At 38.7% G+C, this 23385-nt stretch overlaps 1 protein-coding gene across 4 annotated transcripts in view; it reads left to right on the top strand.

Moving 5' to 3' along the window:
* Positions 1 to 23385, top strand: part of LOC110839658 (E3 ubiquitin-protein ligase RNF19A) — a 54440-nt gene that overhangs the window by 4932 nt on the left and 26123 nt on the right. Inside the window, exon 1 of one of the 4 annotated variants that reach the window (XM_022084047.2) lies at positions 19691 to 19786. The exons of 2 other annotated variants lie outside the window; for them this stretch is intronic. The gene's annotated coding sequence lies outside the window, so the exon portion shown is untranslated. Of the gene's footprint in view, positions 1 to 19690; positions 19787 to 22974; positions 23098 to 23385 lie in introns of those variants that run through there. One more of the 4 variants, XM_022084048.2, reaches the window with a different exon arrangement.

The raw sequence follows: 23385 nt of genomic DNA, 5'->3' as shown, positions 1-23385 counted from the left end.
AGCCAAATCGTAAGTTCCTCCTAATTTTGTTGAGTTACTGTTCTCAATGTTTTCTTTATACTCACATAGGTTTCTTCAAATGCAAGCCTACATTCACCTTTCTACAATAAATGTTATAAAACTGCTGATTGTATCGTAATTTATTTCCACTTGAATAGAATCTTTGGATTTACGGCACCCCTCAAATGTATTATGGATTTGATAATCATTATTTGTATTTGAAGGTTCCTCAATGGTGAGGCCATAACCTATAATTATTATGTGAATCTGGCATTGTACTGGATACTCACTTGGTGTTCTATAAACCAAGGCAATAATTGTAAAGGACTGGTAGTCAGTGTGAGGGACATCTTTTGTTAGTCCGTGGATGCTGTGAAGTAACTCCTTGAAAGTGATGTAACTCTGTGGTAGTCAATGTCTCATTCAGTTGCATAGACCAGTGGTTGGCAACCTGCGGCCCAAGGGCGAAATATGACGTGAACGTTGTGCCATTGACGGCCACTTCAACCTCGTACTTTTCAACTTCCCACAGTGCGTAGTGGCAGACGCACTAACTTGTGATGTGAAAACACATTGTGATTTTTTTCTAAAACACCCTCAACATTTTTCTTCGAATTTTGTCCCCTTATAAAGAGCAAGGTCTCTGATACAGACGCATTTCCATTCCCATTATTTTGAAAGAGAATTTGCTTGAATTTCCTGTTTGTATGGTCAGTGGACATGAAAGAGGAAACAAGCGTAAACTAATCGTGACAAACAGTTTAGTATTTTGGGATGCCTGTACACAACATCGAACTTACCTTGAATAATAAGCAAACATAACCTCACTTGTCATAATGTAACATACGCCTGGCCTTGGAATATGTTCGCGAATAGAATACCGTAAGACGTACAGTAAGCAGACAGCACTACCCAATTTGTACTACGTACTTTTGTAGTATAGATACGTCACACGATCGTTGTTCATGTGAACCACCAGGAGCAGTTTATAAAATATGTATACTTTATTATAATGGAAATTCTTATTAATAAATCGAGTTAGACACATATAAGCAATTTGAATCACAAAACTGGTTGTTCTGAAAAGAAATAATTGCATACTGGTATCTGTTATAATTCGAATTACATTTTTATTGACGTTGCGTATTATTTTCCTGCCGTCCGAGGATTGGTGTACAAGCTCATTATGATATTTCGTCTTGCATTCTAAGTCCATCCTGAGTCTACGTGTTCTGTCTGGAAAAATTTAATTAGTCTATTATTCTGTAATGTTACCGTTCTGTGCCCTATCCGAACAAGCCCACTTCTGTAAAATGTCATATCAGCAGACCGTATATTGCTTTCGGTTCTATTTCTCAAAATCCAAGTTTTACTTCCATAGAAAGGAACTGCCAGTGATTTATAAAATCTTATCGGTGTGTCCTTGCTTCATTTTTGATGTAGAATCGTTTGAGCAAGTCCACATATTTATGTGTCTTTATATATTTTATTGGTAATATATTCGTAGGCTTAAAATGATACTTTACATCTCAGACAACTGAAATGTGATATTTATTCTAAAGTCTTGTCGTTAAGGACGATAACTGTTTCAACAGGATATTTTTATCTGAATGTCATGATTTTGGTTGTATTTTTTACTTGTAAATATTGTAATGTTTCCTAATTTTGTGGATTGCATCTGTTGACTTCTGAACTCATTCTCGTTGAAGTGTATAATTATCAGATTATCTGCATGATAAAATTCCGGTATTTAGTTACTCCTTTGCTTGTTTTATTGTACCATTTACTTTGCTCATCAAATTCCTCAGAATGTCGTGTGTATGGGTGTGTAAATGTGTACACTTTTGTATGTATGTTAAAAAGACCCGGGGATTAAGAATGTAATACTGCTTTTCTTTGTTATTTAATCCCATACCAGTTTAAGTTTTCAGCCTGTTTTGTCGATTTCAATCAGAAGGCACCACGTAACCTATTTCCAGTGTATAAACTATTCAAGTTGAATAATGTCTCCGTGAACCGTTGGATTTCACAGCTTTTCATTTTCTACGGGCTATCCTATAAGCCACACATCCCTATGTTTGATGGTAAATATTTTGTTGGTGTGTTTGGAATTTTCAATTTTCCGTGCCCAGTGGCTACACTGGACTCCTGTCACTCACTCCACGATGTCGGTAGTTGGTTTGACCCAGTTTCTTCGTATTCCCTGCTCTGTTCTCGATTGTTTGTGTAACAAGCGCCATGCCGTTTTCAGCAGCGCAGCGTGAACATTATTTTCTAATGCAGTCCTATGAAGCAGTAAACAGGCATATCAGGTACACTGCCCCGATTTTACTGTACCAAATAAGTTAGCCATTTTCGATTCGTAAATCAATAGTGCCACTATTCTTAGCAGAGTTCCTACGGATGTCTTGAAACTGGTTCAGTAATGCTATGTATAATAAATCTGACATTCACCTTTGTGTTGTGTTACTTTTAGGCCACTGTATATTACACATTCCACTTGAAACTATGAATGTTATTATTTATTTATATGTATTTTGTAAAGCACTTATTACATATATAATCTAGATTCTATGTTATATTCGTTGGATATAGCCTTTCGTTAAAGTTTCTCACCGTCGCCATGTTCGTAATTGTTTACTTTACTTGCATAATTTGTAACTACGTGTACGATGTCTCCGTACCAGCTTTCACTTGAGTTAGGCTACGCGTTAAATGCTATATAACCGTCGATGGAAGCTTATTGTACGACCCAGCATTGAAGTCCATATTGGCATAGACGCGGCTCACAGCACTGAAATTCGTCATTCCATTTGTATTGTCCGTAAGCGGAAGTGCGTTTCGCTTCTCTGGACCACACGGCGAGCTGTGCTATTCTATCGGGTCGTTTGTCAATGTGTTGGCTGGTAGTGCTTCATGATGATCAGCTCTCTCTCTACTGTCTTCATGGTTTTAAGTGTTCTTCCCGCTGAGCTCTGTGGCATATACGGAGATGTTTTGTCCATTCGGCGTCAGCATTGGAAATTGTCATTTCTTTTGTACAGACGACGCGCCATGCAATCTCAGAGGCTAAACTCCCGACAACTCCGACCGTTATAAAAACAAGATTCTGTGTCAAGCCTCCCACGTCCATGATGCAAGAAACGCCATCTTTAGCTGGGTACCTGACTGGACCCCCGGGCGTTAATCTTGATCGCAGGACGAGTAAGGCAACGCTATCCGTGAAAGAGTGGCATTCCTCTTTCAGGTCCTTTAGGAAGAGAAGTGAGTCTGGATTTCACAGCAGTTTTATTCGCACTGAGCGTGAACATTTTTAAAATGTACTCCGCCTGAAGAAGGCCAATTTTACATGTTTTCTTGTTGTAACAAGGGGCAGAATATACAGAATTAATTTGACAGAAGTCTGTTATGAACAGTGAATATAAAAGGTTCAACGTTATACCCTGTTCAGATTTACGTTAACCTAACTTGACAGTCTACACAGCAAAGAGCGTGAAAGTAGCCTACACTGTGACACGCCCAGCGGGCTGGCCCAGATCTTGATATTGGTGTTATTTTCGCTTTTGGTTCAAAGCAATATTCAAACCGTGCACATTTCACCCTATGTTATTCAGCATTACACTTAGATGAAATGGGAATACTCGAAACCATACTTTTGTTCATGGTTCAGAATTGCATTTCAAATAAGTTTTCGGAACCAACACAAAATAAATATAGATAAACTTCTTAATTGTGTGGAGTTTTTTTTTTTGGGGGGGGGGGGGAGCTTACTGGAAAAGAACTCGGTTATAAATTGGGAATTTGAGTTTCATCGGCCACTTAAGATGGTACTTTGATTCAGTATCTGCACATGCATGAACTATCTCATTAAATGCACTCTTTTTTTGTATTTTTGCGGTGAGCCGCCGTTTTGAAATGTGAAAAATTCTGATTGAGCTTTCCTGTAAAGGCGTTGGCTTGCGACGTTACAACTTTTAAGAATCAAATACACGTATCAAAACACGTACTTGAAGCGTCCCTTCGTACATGATATTGTTGTATGAGCGTACCTTCACATTTATTTGTGGTTAATTTAACGACGCAAACTATTCCTATAGAGCGACGAATGATAGGACGATTAACTAATATTTTATTGAACAGGATATGGAAGGAAGCGGTCATGGCCTATTTTAAAGCACTATCCTGGAATTTCCTTGGAGGGCCTTAGAAAACTAAAGAAATCCTTGGGAAACGTGGTATACGGACCGAGATTTCAGTCTGGGGACCTCCTGAATACGAATTGGGGGTTGCTTACCATTCGGCCACGATATTTGTTATCACAATTTCAGAATTCTGCCATCCCTCGTGTGTAAATGCGTGAGGCGTGTTAGTTACTTTGATGTGTGCTGCGGGTTACAAACGCATGACCTCGGAAAGTGAGTGACGAGAATTTGTTTCAAAACTTAAAGTGCTGAAATATGCGGGTTACTTTCAAATGTATAAAATAGAACCACTGTCCTTGCATCACGAAGCATTGCACATAGCTAGCTTACACAGATACAAATAGTTACGTACGTTATTAGTATATAAAACTGGCATGCTTAAATACAATACTAAATATTATGATAAACTTTAAACGTGTAGCAACAATTTTTCTGCTTCCCCGAATTTATTGTTTCATTTTTTATGTTAACTGCTGCGGATATAACACGACAAAATCGATGTTATTTTTTTCATACTGATATTGCCGTGGCTATTCTACTGCTGTTGTACAACTGAAGTGAAAGTTGTTTGGAGTGGGGCATGATGGTAGTAATTAGACATCGTCGAAATGGCAGCTCTAGGTACTTGTTTCTTCTTTAGATTCTTTAATATTTGTTTCGATCTTACAATTTCATATAGAAGTAATTGCATGATTCATAACTTCAATTTATGGGGGAAGAGTGTATTCCTAGTTCGTAGAGTTCTAATTTGTTGCCCGGTCACTTCCCTCTCCGCCATAGAATGTGCCATGTGTGTCACTACAGACGTCATTCGAGGTACAGTATGTCCCAGAAATATTTGTACATATTATAATACGGAGTATTGACCTTGTCAGTCAATTTTTCACCACTGTCAACTGTGCCACGAAGCTAACGGTAGTGATTTTGAGTATTTGCACTAAATTCGCAAATTCACAAAGTGCCAGTGCTGACGTATGTAATGATTTAGTTTATTAAAATGTATTTATTTCATCAATTGAATGTGTACATCGTTTTGGGACATTTTGTATATGTGGCCAACAAACTAAGTGAACTCTAAATTTGGCTATTTTTTGTTTGTTTTGTTTAATGACTATATCAGCTGCATTAAAGGTGCGGTGTAATGCTGAATAAGGTCATGATGAGATTTCAGATTCTCACAGCTGCGAGCATGAAGTACGTCTTCTTGGATGTTGCGCCGTGCAGCCTGATAGCCTTGATGATGAAGGCAGCAAGGACCTCTGAAACGTCGGTAAACTTCTACCTGACTACACGGCGCAACTTCCAGAAGTTAGTCGTCTTCAACAAAGGACATGATCGTGAATGATAAATTGACATTTAGCACAGGTATGGAACGGAACGGACTTGGTCTAGTTGAAGGTGCTTTTGCCTAGACGGTTTGAGTAAAATCACGAAAACCCTCAGGAATGTAGCTTGTTGATCTCCTGGCTAAGACTGGATCCTGAGTTACTTCGTAGTACGAATCGGGGTAGTTCACCACTGCGCGTGGTGGCATTGTATTTACGCGACTTACATACACTTTCATGGCTTCAGGACCTGTTCTGGTCACTTGTGTCTTTACAATAGAAAAGGAATTTAGAGAATAATTAAGCTCCTTTTTTGGGAGGGCCGAAATAAGAATAAGCAGCCCTGCTGCGAAACTGTAAGTAATGTAATTTACAGTGAGACACCTTTGCTATGGTATTTCCTTAATTAATTAGTTAATTTACTTCACCGCCTGCCTTGAATCCATCATGTAAAATCGGCAAGATACACAATTCCATCTTTGTTCGTATTGGTTTTCAAACAAATTATTAAAGTTTCAATCCGAATCTGAAATCTAAATCAGTGCTTTAAAACAAACTAGTGGGCTTGCAAAACACAAAATATTGATTTAACATACAAAACTGTTAATTGACCTCATGGAGCAGAGTTCTTCAGGAGCTGATAGCCGAACAGGGGGACAAGTAGTTTCTTGTCTTATTGAACCGGAAGGATTATTACCGTGTTCTCCAGAGTTCACTACTGGATCCTATCCTGAGCAGCTTGAATCCGTCCACACTTTCACACTTTTTCTTTATTATCCATTAGATTATAATATTCTCTAAAACCTTAATTTGAAACATCAGTATCTTGTACGTTTAACGAAGTAAAAAGAAAAGTTATTTGTGTATAGTGTTCATTGTTTAATAAGCTTTGCAGCAGTAGAGTTTTGTGCAAAAGATGGACATCGACGTCATGTTGGGGCTTATCTTTGTTTTCTTTATGAGCATAATTAAAATATGCCGAATTCTTCCTGTTGACGTGGAAATTAAAAAAATAATCAGTGCACATTGACAAGCTTTGTCTCGGTAAGTAACTTGCTAAGTAAGCTACTGTGAAACTTGCGATCAAGATTAATCACGTGTTTTATATCAACAACGTCACGTAGTGGTATAAACTCGCTCTCAGATTGTGTAAAACCAACTTGTAGTTATGCAGAGAGAAGGAAAGTTTCTCGGAATTACGTTCCGTCGGTGTTAACTGTGTTCCAGCTCACAAGGAATTCAAGTTGCCTCCGGTGCTAAATATCCTAGGAGTGTGTATAGTTGGCTGCGTGTTGGACTACGGGCAGTTACAATGTGAGAATAACCAAACATTTAAATTTCCGTTTAGCTGGTTGCAAGTGTTCAAAACAGTGTTGATAGCACACACTGAGTTTTCTTTCCTTGTGTTATTCAAAGCTTGTTCCTTCGTATCTACATGGCACCCAACTTTATACTCGTGGCCGAACGATGACAAATTTGCGACAAATGAAATTATTGGGGATTTTTCGGGCTGTGAAGATGATTGTGTTGTTGTTCTGGGTTGTGACGCCTTGTAGACTACCTACCTGCGATCGCACACTGCGTCACAGTTCATAAGAACAATTTCGTCAGATATAATTTTGATTGCTTAGCACTTTAGTACAATTTTTTTGGGCAGATATTAGCCACCCAACAAGTGTGAATGTGAGAACAACCCCACAAAGCTGGATCATGTTTGCATTAAGGAGAGCGAAATTCTACCTCTCCTGATTGGCTATACTGTATGTACGCAATTATTCACGTTCAGGCCAAGATAATATTCAAACCGAACTTCTTTGTTACTGAAATAAACGATAAAATTTTCCCTTGTACTTGACGCTTTGAAGCCGAAGATCGCCTGAATAGTAGTTACGAATTTAGTCTGTGCTAAAAAGAAAACTCAACGCCTTGCAACAAACGAAGATTGGCTGCTTTACGTTGTTTAAGGAAAATCAATGTTTACATTGATAATTACATAGAAAACAATTACAAAATGCATAGTTACTGATTTTTAAAGCAGGTGGGACATCCAATTACCGGGAGATTGGATATTATAGCTTCATGCATTCGTATCCGGGCATCAGCTGCAAGAGCAGGAAGGTGTCCACGATACCCGTTGGATAGAAGCTTGAATGGACCTCAGACTCGCTCTTGAACGCGGTGGCGAAGAGAATAATCCATGTCCCAGCCCATACATAGCTTACCGATAAAATCATTCCGCCTCCATGTTACAGGGGTAACTTGGCGGAATGTTTTATAATACTGGTTTACGATAATAAGAGGTAATTGAATTCCGCCATTTGAAAGTGCGCCCTTCGTAATTTCCTCATAAAGACATGAACGTCTGTCATTAGTGTCACAGTGGGAGAGGGGTACAGTTTTTTCCTGTTACTTTTCGTTAACATGCCAAGCCAGTAATCGTAATATGTAAGGCTCGGAAAGGTGCGCACTAAGTACTGATGGGATTTACCTGGTATGTTCTTGTGTTAGTCGTGAACGCGTAACAGAGAAACAGTGACGCATAGGTCGTACGAAAATAATTGCACAACTGTCAGCAGGTAAAAGTTGGCGAAACAAGGGTTAAAATAGTTGAATAAAAGTTTTAACTTCGTACGAAATTACCAGATTGTTTGTTTTTGCTGCCAACTACCCGGAATTGTTTCCGATAAAGTTGTACATTTGTCATTATAGGATCTACTTGCAAACAGCTCGGTAGTCCGTATTGAACGTTGTGATGTTTTAAGTTTAAAAACCATGAAACGTGGTTATGCTTTGACAGTGTTCTAATGGTTAAACATAGATTGTGAAACAAAACACACTTTTAACCATGAGTTCTCATATTTATTTTATCACACTTGTTTAGAGGTCACGGGTAAATACGTGCTGATGATAATAGTTTTGTTACTGTAAGAGTGTCACATCTCATCACCATTGTCTTTTGCTTGTCGCTGTATACTGGGAGAATGGCTGAAATCTACCTGATCTGTATTGTCAGTGTACAGGAAGAATGTATCTTGTATTGGATTCTGTGCAGTCTGTTAGAGAAAGGAGGTCAATTAGGCCACATACCATGTTGTGCGAGTGTAGTATCACGGTTTTTTCCTTTGGTGTTTAACGGTACTGTAGCATCTGCTGAGGTTATTAAGTGCAAAAGAGAATGTGTTAGACGAGGTTGAAGCACTGGAAGAATCAGCCGTGGACTTATTTTATTATTACACACACACACACACACCCGACAGTAGCTAACAATTTCATTCCCTGATTCAAATTCAAATTCAATTTCTTCCGTGCATTAATCCAGATGAAACCAGATTGCCCCATGTCGATTAGTGCTGTGCAGTTAACCTTTTCTTATGTTTTTTAAACATCCTTTATTCCATAAGTTAAGGGAACGATTTTGAATTATTTTGTCCGCATATTTGACCTTCTGACCTCTGAATTAAGTTTGCGAACTGGTTGTTGGAGCTATCATGGCCGGAGGGCATTTCGGCTGCGTGCTTGTATGTGGGCCAGTGCTTTAAAATAGTGTTGGATCGTTCCAGCCACCGATTATGCGGCAGTGCTATGCCATTCAGTTAGTGAAGGTAATTTGCCGCAAATATAAGGCGCTAACACCAATGTATATTAATTCTAATTTATGTTTAGGTGATACCTATTTTGTTGAAAAAGAGATTGTTGTCTCCTTCTAGGCCCCCGACTCGAGTTGTTATAGTATGGGAAAGTTGATTTTATTTTTTTTATGGACCGATACTTGACTCATGTTGGGGAAACTTGTAGGTCTTGATGGCATGTCATGCAGTTCCAGCTGCGAGCCGGGAAGTGGCATTTTCGTTTAACTTTATCAGTGAACGCTTCATATTGCATTGGCAAGACGTACGGAGTTTACCGATGCTTTGTCCAAGTTATCTTGTCTAACCGTCAATGTCATGGAAGATAGTTTATTTAATGCACCAAACAAATAGGTTACAGTGCCTTTGGTTTGCAGCGTTTTCTGGCGTTTATATGGGCCGTAACGTTATCATATTAGCCCGCTAGGTTATCTGCATTGTTAAATCTAGTGGTTTTATGAGTACAGTAAATGTAGCTAAAAGTTTTAAGGCATTTTACTACAAAGTTCAATGGGTATTTATGATGTTTTTAGAAGTTCTATGTTATAGTAACTCTCAAAATAAATTGCCATTCCATTATGGACGCTGTTGGTTTACGTGTGCCGGCGAGGCAAATAAGAGAATTTTCTACTTTTAGTGTGAGCAGGGCACTAAGGCATAGTCCTTCAGCCAGGTGCGTCATCGCTGCAAATGAAGTATGTAAATCTTTGGACGTATTTAGCACAAACATTGTCTCCCTTGAGCGAACGTTCTCAACAAGGGAAATGATCTAGCTTGGTTATCTGTCTTTTTATATTTTTTTAAAGTTTTACAATTATATTAGTGTTCCCTACGTGGATTATTTTGTTTTTATTTATATTCCTTCATTTTTTGCTCTGTGTTAATATTGTTTCTATTTTGGGTTTGCCTGTACTTGGCAGTTATATTTAATACTGTATATTTATAAGTTTAGTTAATCCGTTTGTGTAAGATTTTTAATTTTTATTTCACTATTATTGTATATATTATCAGTGTTTGCCTGTTATTGGCTTCTTGCTGTTGGCAAACACGTAAATAAATTAATTGAATTGAATTGAATTAATGACGACGTTACAGTGTGCTTCATGTTCAGGAACAGAGGTGACGACTTTACAATTTCGGGATTGTAATAAACGTCTCTTATACGAGCGTTGTGCCAACACACCTAAACATATGACAATCCTGGCATGGACCTGCAAGGTCATTGTTGGTTGTTTCATTGTAGCAGAATGCGTGGGGGATTTCGTGACTGGAGATCTTGACACGCTTGTATCTATGACTGGTCGACTATGTTCGAACAGTATCTTGTAATTTTCCACCAGCTTTATCATTCGGTCGTATCATTCTTATTGTTCATGCCAACTCTTATATCGTCTAGTTACCTGTTTTAAGAACTTCTGTCACGAATTTTGACTGCCGTTTCTTTTCGCTGTGTCTATATACACACAAATTATGATGTATGGATGTATGTATACGTATTTTAAATATTCTGAGCTGACGTAGTAACGTGACGTTTATGATTAATTTTTGTTTAAGGTTATTTTCAACTAGCGATTTACGCATATTTGTAAGTTTTTCAGAGTTTCTAATGATGTAATTACTCATATGTCTACACATAAGTGTTGCGTTTAATAAATAATGTAATAAACCTTTTGAGCTGTTACGTCTCATCAAATTTGGGCTAAGCGAATGAGAATCCATTGAAATTCGTTTGTTGTGTTGGAAAATTTGGGTAAAATGTCAGTGTCAGTTCTGCATTTCATGTCAAATAGTGCTATGTTGTTTTACACAGAGTATGTAAATCTAGTTGTGCTTCGTAATTACCAGAACCAAACAGCAGCAACTTTATTCCAGAGTTGGACTCAGAAACACCGGTAATGCAACAGGTATAATAAATAACTGTGGCTCGCAACACAACCTTTTACGATGTATAAGTAAGCACCATCATGCTTGGTTGAATTGCTGACTGCAAGTATGCTTAAGACATTTGTAAAATGTTCATTTGCGTAAGTCGTATTTGTTGTCTCCACAATGGTGTTACTGATGTGGAGTAGTCCAAGGAAGAAGAGAAGAGTTGGGGGGGGGGGGGGGGGGAAGTCAGACAAGCATGTTCCACGAACAAGAATATGCCAAGCCTCTGAATGGATGAAACCAGTGGTTTCCAGCAGGGGTGCCGTAAACACAGTGTAAGGGTGCCACACGTATTGAAACATCCTCATTTCTCAAATTTATTGCTATAAAAATGTGTTTTTAATTTATTTGTCTCCCTCCATATTAATGACCCCATGCACGTTAATGTCACGTGGTGATACAAGTAAGCAGGAAAAAAGTACTCGAGTGGTGAATTTCGGTACCCAATTTACCTGTACGAGTTTTGGTATCACTTGAAGTTGCTTTAATTGAATGTTTGAAAGAGAGAGAGAGAGAGAGAGAGAAATAAGTGGTTGAAGAGACGGCTGAATAAGACAAAAGTATTGATTTGGTAATCTATTAAAAGAACATGAGACCAACGAGCATCAAGATTTGCACAACTATTTACGTGTTAATAATAAGTCATTTCAGAAACTATTTTCTTTAATATTATAAAAATTGAGGAAAATAACACATTCGTGTGTGACAATATGTTGCAGCCCCCCCTCTGTTTCCTGGGGACGTGATGCCGCAGTCTGGTAGTGCAACCTACTGCGACCGGAACTTAATCCATGACAACCCCCCCCCTCCCCCTCCCCCCCCCACTACCCACACTCCATGGAATTTCCATCATGATATTCGGTTGCCCTAAATGCATCGCAATTCGTATCAACATGTATGGAGCCCTTTATTCATTTACCGATATGATGGCGTGTCTTTAGCAAAGTCCATGGGTGTGTAATAATCGATAGTATTTTTCTGATGCCAGTAGTAACTATATATACATATATAGATCCTAAAGCCCTAGGTTGGAGCATAGGGCGTCCACAACTTTCTTCCAACGGACTCGGTTGCTTGCTGCGGCCTTAACTTTAGTAGCTATAAACTATAATAATCGAATAACTGGGAAAAATACTATGGAACACATTTGGTTCGCAGTATGGAATGATCAAATTGGCGTTTGTCTCAAAGAAGGAAGAGAAAAATGTCGTGGAAGATATTTGTGACGTCATTGCAAAGCAGTAGTAGAAAGAAGCCTTTGTAAATAGATATTTCTGTCGTCTTTGCAGAGTAGGCTTTTGGACCAGAGGCTGTCTTGAGAAGTTAGTGGTAGGCGCTCAGTTAATGTAGAAATTCATCCATCGCTGTGTTCACAAGGCGCACCAGAACTAATAGAACTGCATTCATAGATCTCTGAAAAAATTCTTCGCGTCATCTTCAAAGTTTATGAATTAGTCTCCACTTTCTCCCTTTGCAGGAAGATACTCTCAGGTTTAACCATTCACTTGAATAAAAACCACGCTCGTAGAACGTTCACGGTCCGCGTAGTGATATCCGCAACCAGTATAATTGAGAACGTCCCGTATGCATTATCGAGTCTGTCTGTATCATTTACCTCCAGTTGATAATTTGTCTCATTAGCAGTGTATGCTAAATTGTTAGAAAACAGTGTTGTGTGAGGTAATATGCCTAAGCCAAAACAAACAATATTCAGATGCAAATACCTTCCGAGAACTGCACTGCGTCTTTACCATTTCGGACTACTTTCTCAGTCGGCCGCCGCGCTGTTACGAAACTAAACACGTTCTTACACCGAGAACGTGGTAGTGTGCGATGTTTTTGTAAACGTATTTAGTTTGCATTTTCCCAAAGCTTATGGTTTTGGAAAACGTCGGGTTGAGGGGGTGAATCATTTTGTATTTACAATAAATCAAAGTACGCTGTTTGTTGTCTGTCGAAAGCAGTTTTTCTCAAATTTGGAACAATCTGATTTTTTGTGGAATTAACTATGTTTTATCAGAACATATTGGCTAGTGGGTAAAACAAAAACTTCCTCTGTGTTATTCCAGACTGCACAAATGTGAGAAAATATTAACAAATTAACTAAAATGAGATATTTTTTACCATTGGATTACGATATCCTTTTATAATTCTTTCAGTTAATAGCTGTACTTATTTCCACACCTGCTCATTTGTCATCTGTGTGTTATTAAATATCATCAGGCTGTGTAAATTCAGCTATGATCTCGTGTTTCTGCTGAGGTATGATGAATACCTGTGGTGACGTCATAGCCTGTTTCATGTTCGTAGGGTTTTTTTTTTTGTTATCTTGCAAGTTGAATTATATCCTGCTTATTATTGTTGTTTTTCCTGTGCCTGTGAGACTTTATCTCTGTCCGCTAACGACGCCATTGTCCATCACTCAGATGATACACGAGTGAATATTAAGAATCCGTGGGGTATAGGGGGGAAAACCCTGTTCCAGTCTTACGTGGACTGCTCCGGGCGCGAATCCGGGTTTCCTCAGTGAGAAAAAGCCTGCGACCAACAGTTTGAACTATGGCATGACCTCCTTTCTATAATAAAGCGAAGTTCTTCCTTGTCACAGTTTGCAGAAGTCTTTCGATGAGCGGTGTATGATATTTACTGAGAATGTGTTACTTAAAAGCGTTTTGTTGTCGGTACTGCCCTATTTAATGTGAATTTCACCTTCAACTTTGTTTTTGTCTTATTTTCGTTATGTTTCATATTTCAATTACGTCTTTGTATAAGTATTTATCTTCGAACGATTCTTGCACTTATCTTTTGCGACTTTTACACTAATTAACCTATTCTATTTTAGTACATTTTCTTTGCAATGTACAAAATACAACAAATTTTTTCCCCCACATATGATCGTAGTGTCATTTGTAGTTAAATATTTGGTAGCGGTTACTCCTCCGAATTTGAGCACATGGATGGGCGAAACTTAATTTCCAGTTCATGCAATAAGTCTGTTCATAGGATCCTGGAAAGTGACCGTGGTTTTAGGATAGCAATGCCTCCCACGTGGTTAATACACTACCGTGTTTTTTTTTTCAGCCGGTGGTCCGTGGTTGAATTCGTTTCGGCATGCAAATCGCAGTCAGTGAAAAATTTATATTTATTTATGGATATTAGCAAAACTGAAGAAGATGCTGTTATACAGCTGTTTTTCGTTTTTGGCTATTAAGTAGTTTGTGTTGGGCATTAATATTTCTGTACCTTGCCCCGTTTGTTTGACCGAGTTTTGGGTGCTGGTCGTTGGATACCTCAGAAGCAGAGAGGCAAAGGCTGGTTACAATTCTAGATCTTTGGAATATGGATGTTTCTGAAAAATGTCCTTATCATCTTATATATTTCAGTTGTGAATATTTTAGTGAGAGTGTTTATGTCTTGACGATTTAATATAGCATAGTAAATATTCGTGTTTACGTGACCTGCTAATTGGCTTATTTGTGTCCTACAACGTGAGACGTTATCGGTTCTTCGAATTCCCTCCGGTGTTAAGTCGTTGCGTGAATTAGGCGAGGTCGGCTACCACTGCTCCTCCTTGAAGGCCTGCCGTGAAGGTTGTGGCGAATTTGTGTTGAGGCTTAAAGAGTCAAGTTCATAGACGACTCTTCTGCATATTACGTGCTCCTTGTCATTCTCAATATATATCCTGTGTTTTTACTTGACCTTGTGTCAATCATTAGCATTAAGAGCGAGGGCTTTGAGTTCAGTCTGCATTGAAGATAACTTGGTCAAATAACAGGTAATTGTTTTAGTTGGACTAATGCATCATGAATAGAATGTATAGAATGTATAGAGTAATTTATCACATCGAATCGCTAACTGCTTGTTATATTAGCTTAATAAAATGACTTAAACGTAGTTCTTGGTAATATGGTCTTCCTTGAATAGTTGATAGTTTGGTTGTTCAATAAATTTAGGGAACTAATGGTCTGTAATGAAAACCTGTCATTGGTCGCTTTCATGAACCAGTTCGTTTCAGTTCATACACACACGCAATATGTGTTTTAAGATTCATATTAATAAGATTTTAATTTCGTAATGTACACCTTTGTTACCGTCTCCATAAGGTTAGTAAAATGGTTGACCATGGACTGCAATATGTGACTCGGACAAATGGATTACGAGTACTGGATACTGGGATACTTGGACGACCCGTTCTTCAAGTGCCTGAGCACTGCGGGTCCCAACTTTTCGTTGGCTTGATCTATAGACATTCGGTAGGACTCCTTGGACGAGGGATCGGCCCGTCGCAAGGCCTCTACCTGTACAACACAGAAAAACGCGGACAGACATCCATGGCTTGAGTGGGATTCGAACCCACGGTCCCAGCGACCAAGCGGCACAAGGCCCGCGTCTCAGACCGCGCGGCCACTGCGGACCCCATGGATTACGAGTAACTGAAAAAATGATAATTTTTCCGTGCCTTCAGTAGACGTCTGTGCCCTGAAGATTTGCTTTTAAGTTTGCGTGCCGTTTTCAATGTAAATGATAAGAGAGGGCTTGGAATTGGCGTCTTCACTAGATATCGATTTATGTGTGACTGGCGTCAAAACATATATTTCAAGGTGACACTATGTTTGTCAGTGAAGTATTGTGTAAGAATTTTACAAATGTAAAAGGAAGACTTGATAAAAGAGAGTTATGAATGGCAAATAAACAATTACAAGTTTGAGAATTGGGCAAAGAAATTGGAAGAGGAAATAGATAAAATAGGATTAGCATATATTTGTCAAAGTCAACAGAAGAATGCCATGAGTTGGACTTGTAAATTGATGAAAGAAAGGTACAATAATATGGAAATTTGTTTTAAAAGATAAGAGAATACATGTCATTGATATTTTAATGTGAAATGAATTAGAAGAGATGAAGAAGGTATACGTTGGTTGTTGTTCACGAAATGGGATAGCACAGCCGAAGGCCGGAGTGTGGAAATTGAAAAGGATTCGAGGAAGGAAAATTCCCTGTGCTTCAGGGAAAAAGATGTTAAAAGTTATTAGAATGTCTGAGAACGAAGAAATGGAGAGGAAATTCATAAAGATGTCTGTCTTCTGGGCTGTTGCGCCGTGTAGTCTGGTCGATGTTAACCAACGTTTCAGAGGTCATACTGCCTCCGTGATCAGGGCGATGAGTCTCATCGCCCTGATGATAGAGGCAGCAAGGACCTCTGAAACGTCGGAAAACTTCTACCAGACTACACGGCGCAACAGCCCAGAAGACAGCCAGCCATCTTCCGCTCCTTATTATGAAGTTGCAGAGTGTCTTGCTCGCGAAAATGGATTTTAATTACAGTTGTTACCTGGACTAGTGAATACGATTCATTTGGAGGAAAGATTTTGGAATACCCTGGCCTCGTCCAGTTTGATTTCTTCTGCGTGCGTAGTGGAGAAAGTTTTACGAAAGGATTTGTGCTCCGACTGGTGCTATAATTAATTAGCTTACAGTATCGTGCGTATCGCCAGTACACGTATCTAATGCTGCTGAGAATAACGTTTTACTTTTCGTTTTTGACCTATTCCTTCTGAAATTTGTGGCATTCATCGTGTTTTAAGAGTCACGTGTAATGGAATCTGTTGATACCTTGTAAGTAAGCAGTCGCTTTTCATTATGGATTATTTTGTGATATCTAACATAATGTACTTAGTCAACTATTTACTTCTACCATATAGGCCTTTATTAATATTTTGTTCCTGCATTCATTTTTCAGTTTCGTTGTCGAAAATTATGTTCTGAGCATTTTCTACTTCTTTTCCTGTCATAGACAGCCAGTTTTGGTCCGTTTATTTGTGAGGGCATTAGTTTAGGATATTACGTAACGAGGAACTTTGTGGTATATGAGTACCATATTTTAGTTACCTGCTATTGGTATAATGAAATTCGGGCAACTAAGGCAGACTGGGCTAGGGATGCAGTGAAAAATTACAGCAAGGAAAACCATGGAGGTGACGAGAGTATGACTCAAATATGAATCTTAAGGAAGTAAATTGTAACGGTAGGACGTGTATGGAATTAGCAGATTGTGTCCATTGGTGTGCTTCGGTATTAAGAGACATTAATCTTCTGGTTCTCATACAGTAGAATTACAACATTGTAATTTCCTGTTTAATACAGTAGGACTATGCAAGATAAGATACACCAGAAGTACGAGGGTGAGTCAAATGAAAACCGTAAAACTGAGATAAAAATTCTAAATATCGCGCCATTGTCCTATAAGTTGGCAGACATGTTACCAATGCTATAAAGAGTATCCTATAGGTGGTAGTATAATGCAGATAAACATATCGCCATCACAGTGCCAATTTGAAAATGGCTGCTCCACAAGTTACGTGCACGAAAGAAGAACAACGTTCTGTAATTCGTTTTTTGATCAGTGAAGAATCTTGAAGAATCATCTTCGACCTGCAGTCAGATGAAAGCGACGTGGACTTTTGACTAGAGGTGTCCTTGACATGACAATGCTCGGCCCCATACTGCCCGTGCAACAGTTGCAACAATCCAAGACTTGCACTTTGAGTGTCTTCCACATCCGCCATACTCACTAGACCTAGCCCCAAGTGATTACGACATGTTTGGGCCACTCAAAGAGGCGATGGGAGGAAAGAAGTTCCGTTCTGATGAAGAGGTACAGCAGGCGGTGCATGAGTGGTTGCGCAGACAACCACAAGAATTTTTTTCTAGAGGAATCCATACACTTCGTAAACGCTGGAGGGCCTGTATTGAACGAAATGGAGACTATGTAGAAAAATGATATAGTTGTGTACCGCTTTCACTCAATAAATTAAATTTAAAAAAAAAATTACATTTTCATTTGACTCACCCTCGTACATTCTGTTCACTGTAGCTGGTGTCTTTTGCAACCGTTGCAAGCTTATAAATGCATTGCCCCACCCGATATTCCTCGAAAGTATATGACGTCTTGACAACATTTAAGGTTCGTTCCTTTGCAGCATTAAAAGTATGTTTTCGTTCTTGTAAACATGATTTGGTACGCACACCAGGGAAATAAGCTACTAGCATCTTTCTTTTCTTATCACACCGATTTATGTGTGAAGTGACCCATCGGCACAGGTAGATTGAACGCGGTGTACCTCTACCTACATAAAACTGTCCGCTGTTAAAATTTTTTTAACTATGTTGTATCTTTCTCCTTGTCAAAATCTGTATTTGTTACTACGTCTTATTCAGATGGAGGGTCTTAATTTTTATTCTTAAATTATTATTTCTAGCTGTATTGTTTCTGATGTTAATTGCAGTTTCTGCTGAAATTGAACAATATAAGTGTATTTGACGTAGTTAAAATGTTTTAAACTCTTCACTGATTTCTTGTCCAGTGTTGATGCTTGATGAAACATTTTTAAATTGGAATTTCTTGCACTGGGCCCTAGTCACCTAAATCTTGCTTGTACAAACAATTTACAGGGCTGTCTTCCTTTTCAGTAGCGAAACTGGTATTTTCAGTGTATTTTTATTACTAGAGCAGAGCGCTCCTTTCGGAGCGCCTGGGGGGGGGGGTCAAGTTTGTAATACGCAACCAACCTTGTGTAAGAAACTAAACTAACCCCTCCGAATGGGGGGTTAAAACACTTGACCAACCCCACTTCGGTGGGGTTAGTTTAGTGTCTCATTCAAGTGTTTTAACCCTTGAGTAAGAAACTAAACTAACCCCTCCGAATGGAGGGTTAAAACACTTGACCAACCCCCCTTCGGGGGGTGTTTCACAACAATGCCGAGTTTGTTTATAGTTGACATTGTTGATGACGTCATTTTTTGACGACAACGACTAATCACAAATTTTTATAGAAAAACTAGGGCAGGGCGCTCCTTTGTAAAACGCAACCAATCTTGTGTAAGAATATAAACTAAACTCCCCAAATTGAGGGTTAAAACAATTGACCAACACCCCCTTCTAGGGGGTTAGTGCGTTTTGAAATCTTAAAAAACACGCTAAACTAACTCCCCTTCGGGGGTCAAGTGTTTAAAACGCAACCCCCCCCTTCGGAAGGGTTAGTTTAGTGTCTCATTCAAGTGTTTTAACCCTTGAGTAAGAAACTAAACTACCCCCCGAATGGTGGTTAAAACAACTGACCAACCCCCTTCGAGGGGTTGGTCACTTGTTTAATACGCACCAACCCCTCCTTCGGGGGGGGGTTGATTGCGTCTTAAAATCTTGAGTAAGACACTAAACTAACCCCCTTCGGGGGGTTAGTTTAGTTTCTTATTGGATGAATATTATTATTAGTATCAGATTAACTTGTCGGTGTTGGCAACGTCTTCTTTCACGTTTCTTCATTTCTTAAATAGTTTTATGTCGCTGTTCGGAGGCGATGTGCTGCTTCTGGAGCAGTGATAATGCGACTGGCTTGATAGTTTTTGATTTCTTTGTTGTGAAGCGTTATTTGTTTACTCGGCATTGTTGTGTTCCACAACAATGCCGATTTTGTTTATAGTTGACATTGTTGATGACGTCATTTTTTGACGACAACGACTAATCACAAATTTTTATGGTAGAAAAAGAGAAGATAGAAGAAGAAGATATATAAGACGTGTATAAGTGTTGGATAATTGATGTTCAAGACAGTATTGTATTATTTTTCATATTACAAATGGACAGCTTCGTAGTTTGTCTATTATTGTCAGTTAATGTATGGAAAGAACATTTTTACATTATTTTGTACGTATTGTATTGAGAGGTACATATTTTTTTAGAACTTGTATGTTTTTGTGTTACATTGTGTAAACCATCTGTAATTGAAAATCTTATCTCTGTTGGGGGCAAATGAACTGATATTGCAGTTATTAATCATTTATCAAGGAATAGATTAGATTATAAAGTAATATTGACACGATGGCGGTGTCTGTTTCTCATTCGGCTTGTGTACCTGATTTTGATGTATTTGTATGTTTGTTTATGAGTTTATCGTATCAACGACCATTGTTAACTGCTACCAGTTGTGCGTCAGTGGAAAGTAAAAATAAGTAAACTAAAATGAATTCGTCACGAATGTGTGTTTACGACAGGAGAAACTGTCCCTTGTAAAAGGCGAAGGTTTGTTTTCCTACATTACGCGCTAACTGCCAGTAGAACTAATACGAAGCGTTACCATTGCTAGTCGAACACTGGTACTGCATAATTGCTTGTTGGATAGATGATGGACACAGGGCCTTCCGTGGAATGCTGCGAGTCAGAGACACCTGGCGTTTAAGAGAGGGAGGTCGCCCTTCGACATAAAGATAAGGGGTTTTAATTTTTTCTTTACTAAATTCGGTTTTAGTGGGAATTTAATAAGGCCTGCATTGGTTTTATGATGCCGTGGTTTAAAAAAAATAGTTACCAACACAAGTGGCTACAAATCTCCATCCGCTAAAATCTTGCTATAGTTTAGCGATTACTCTTCTCAACAGTGGTCGAGTACATTTACTTGCATAGGCAGCTACAGACGTTTTGGAGGAATGTATCGCATACATCTTCTACCCTGAAGATAGAAGCTAGAGATTTATTCGAAACGTTGGTAGCCATTGACAGGACTACGATGGCGTTATTCCAGAAGACAACAATCCAAGTTTTCACGGCCGTGAAAACCAAAAATCTCGTTTCGAGGTCCATCCCTGCCCTCGTCCTCAGGGTACTGAACAACTCGAAACGTTGGTATTTTCATGTTTTAACCAATTGACGCGGCTGATATTGTAGTATATATTAATGTTTTAGAACAACCTACGAGAGATGAAGTAACAGGATGAAGAACATTACAGAATCATATCTATATTTTTCAGGTAGAAATACCCACAAAATCTTAGTCGGAAAACCCGAAGGGAAGGGTATGTATTTGGGGGGCCTCTGAGTAAATGGAATGATATAATAGTACGAATTGTACTTTATAATATTTATTGTATTATTATTATTATTTTATTATTACTTTTTCCACATCCTATCGTCATCTGACTGTCTTATGGATCCATGGAATGTAAATAAATTATTATTATTATTATTATAATATTAATGTTCACCTTAAAATTTAAAAAAAGTGTTGTGTGAGGACGTGTACTGCACCTAACTAGCTCAATATTGGACCCAGAGGCGGAGTTTTGCTAACACGGCTGTGAACATTTGCAAAGAACCAAATGATGGTGATGATAAGAGAACCAGAAACTTAATTTTTTATAGGCGTGCTTATCGCCCTTTCTTTGTTCTGTAGTGTTCGTTACCTTATTCAGCATCTATCTCGAAGTAATACAGCCTGTAGGGTTTTGATATCTATAGAGTTGATGTAGTTGGTTGATGATACGGGTAATCGACAGTAATGATATTAGTGCATTGCTGTAATCTTTGTTTGGTTAGAGATGCGTCATATTAAAGAATGTTTTAAAATTAAAGATATCTAATCTGCTGCATCATTTATCTATCTTGAAGAAGCAGTAGGGGGCGTGTGAGGGAAGTATGATACGCCTTGCGCATGTTGTGCACGCAATATGGGCCTAACCAAAATCACAACTATTGAGTGCAGATACCAAGCAATGCACGTATGAAAGATGTGTTTGTCAAATTAGTGTTTTTATATCTCTAGTTTATTTATCTCCTCTCCCCCAACCTCAGTTCTTCCTAGGGATTGCTTGTCTTGACATTTTGTATAAAACTTCTTCATAGGCCGTCAGCTGGCATCGGTATGAACGAACAGACATACTACTTTATCTTTATGCATTTATAGACTGAAAAGACGCATACAAATCCAGCAGACTTAAATGGTATATTTAACTTCTTCTGAACGGTAGCTTGCAGTGTCTGCATTTATTACAAGTTATCCTGTAATAGTACAAAGCGAAATATGAATTCTTTCCTTGAATAAATAATACAGAAGTGTTTTGGCATGAGCAGATGTTGAGTAAAATTCCTGGAGCAGAACGTGGCCGAAAGTAAAATGTACTCTTGTTATTCGGTTAATATAGGTCACGTAAACCCGTCTCTCGCCCCCCGCCCCCGCCCCCACTCTTACTTCTGACCTCATCCCCTCTTTCTGTCATTATTTAACCCAGATCCAGGCACACCATCTATCTAGAGTTGAGTAAATTCTTGCATGATTTTTTTTATTTTGCCGTTGTAATAAAACAGGATGCACGTATTTATGCTGATGCAGTTTTTAAATCGGACTGAATTCTTCAACATGTTACCATTACCGTTATTTCGTTCGATTCTTCACTTCATTAAAAGACAGGCTTCTTAAATGTACTAGTATAAAAAAGCTCAGTTATTATCGCGCGTCAGGACTTCCCCATTGTTCGGAGGTCACGTTAAAACTCTAGGTTCCGTGCGCCGACCATCATCCTCAGGGTCACTCTACCACTGGGAGTAATGGGATCCGTCCTCGGGTGCTCTCGCCTCAGGAATGGATTCCAGTTTTCTTGAGGTCGCCATAGGTGAGGCAGGAAAGGTCATAACATCTCCGCCTCAGGCGGCATTAGAAACCCGCCTAACATCTTCGCACATGCCTGCTACTTTTTGTGAAATCCAATGGTGGACTATCTTGTCTGAAGTTTAAGTGGTTTTGTAAGATTTGAGGTTTTTATGGCGGTGAGTCTGAAGATTGCTGTCTTCTGGGTTATTGCGTCGCTCCACCCCCGTCTTTGTTTTGTTGTGTAATATGTAGTCTAACACAAATAGATTGTGAGGATGTAAAGTGGATTTAACTGGCTCAAGATGGTAGTGGAATTTGTAGTAAGAGTGTTTATTTTAACATTTAACGTTCGTTATTAAATTTGTGACTGTACTCGGGTCAGGGAATGAATGATGACGGTTGATGGGCGTTTCAAACTGGTCGCCTGCTCCCTCGTCCTTCCTGCACCATAGATAGGTTATCTATCTATGCTACCCAAACTCCACTGCAGAACTCAAATTCAGCAGTAAACAGATGAAGTCTCATTGTAGGGACCATGTTGATAACATGTGGTAGGTCCTCAGCATGTCATCGCCATTGATTTCAGTACATTCAGGTTAGCAGGCCACATTGTTTCGTTTCCACATTGGCACATCATTATTTATTGTTTTTGTTTATAATTATTGAATAAAATCTAGAAAATAACGTACAGTAAAGATGCACTGCTACAGAAATTTCAAAGAGTGTTTCGTTTAAAGAATCCAGTTTCCTCGTAATATATGAAATTGAAGGTGTAGTTATAGCCAGATCGTGGTTTCAAATTTGAACAATTTGTGTGATAATGTGAATTAATTTGTAATTAGCAAGGTTTGTAACTGTTAATTCAGTATAAGTTTAATTTTAA

This window comes from Zootermopsis nevadensis, unplaced genomic scaffold (genome assembly GCF_977971745.1).
Source record: "Zootermopsis nevadensis isolate Lab colony 2312 unplaced genomic scaffold, Znev_1.0 Znev_ptg000030l, whole genome shotgun sequence".
In the NCBI taxonomy this organism is placed as follows: domain Eukaryota; kingdom Metazoa; phylum Arthropoda; class Insecta; order Blattodea; family Termopsidae; genus Zootermopsis; species Zootermopsis nevadensis.
This window is presented reverse-complemented; position numbering and strand designations above follow the sequence as displayed.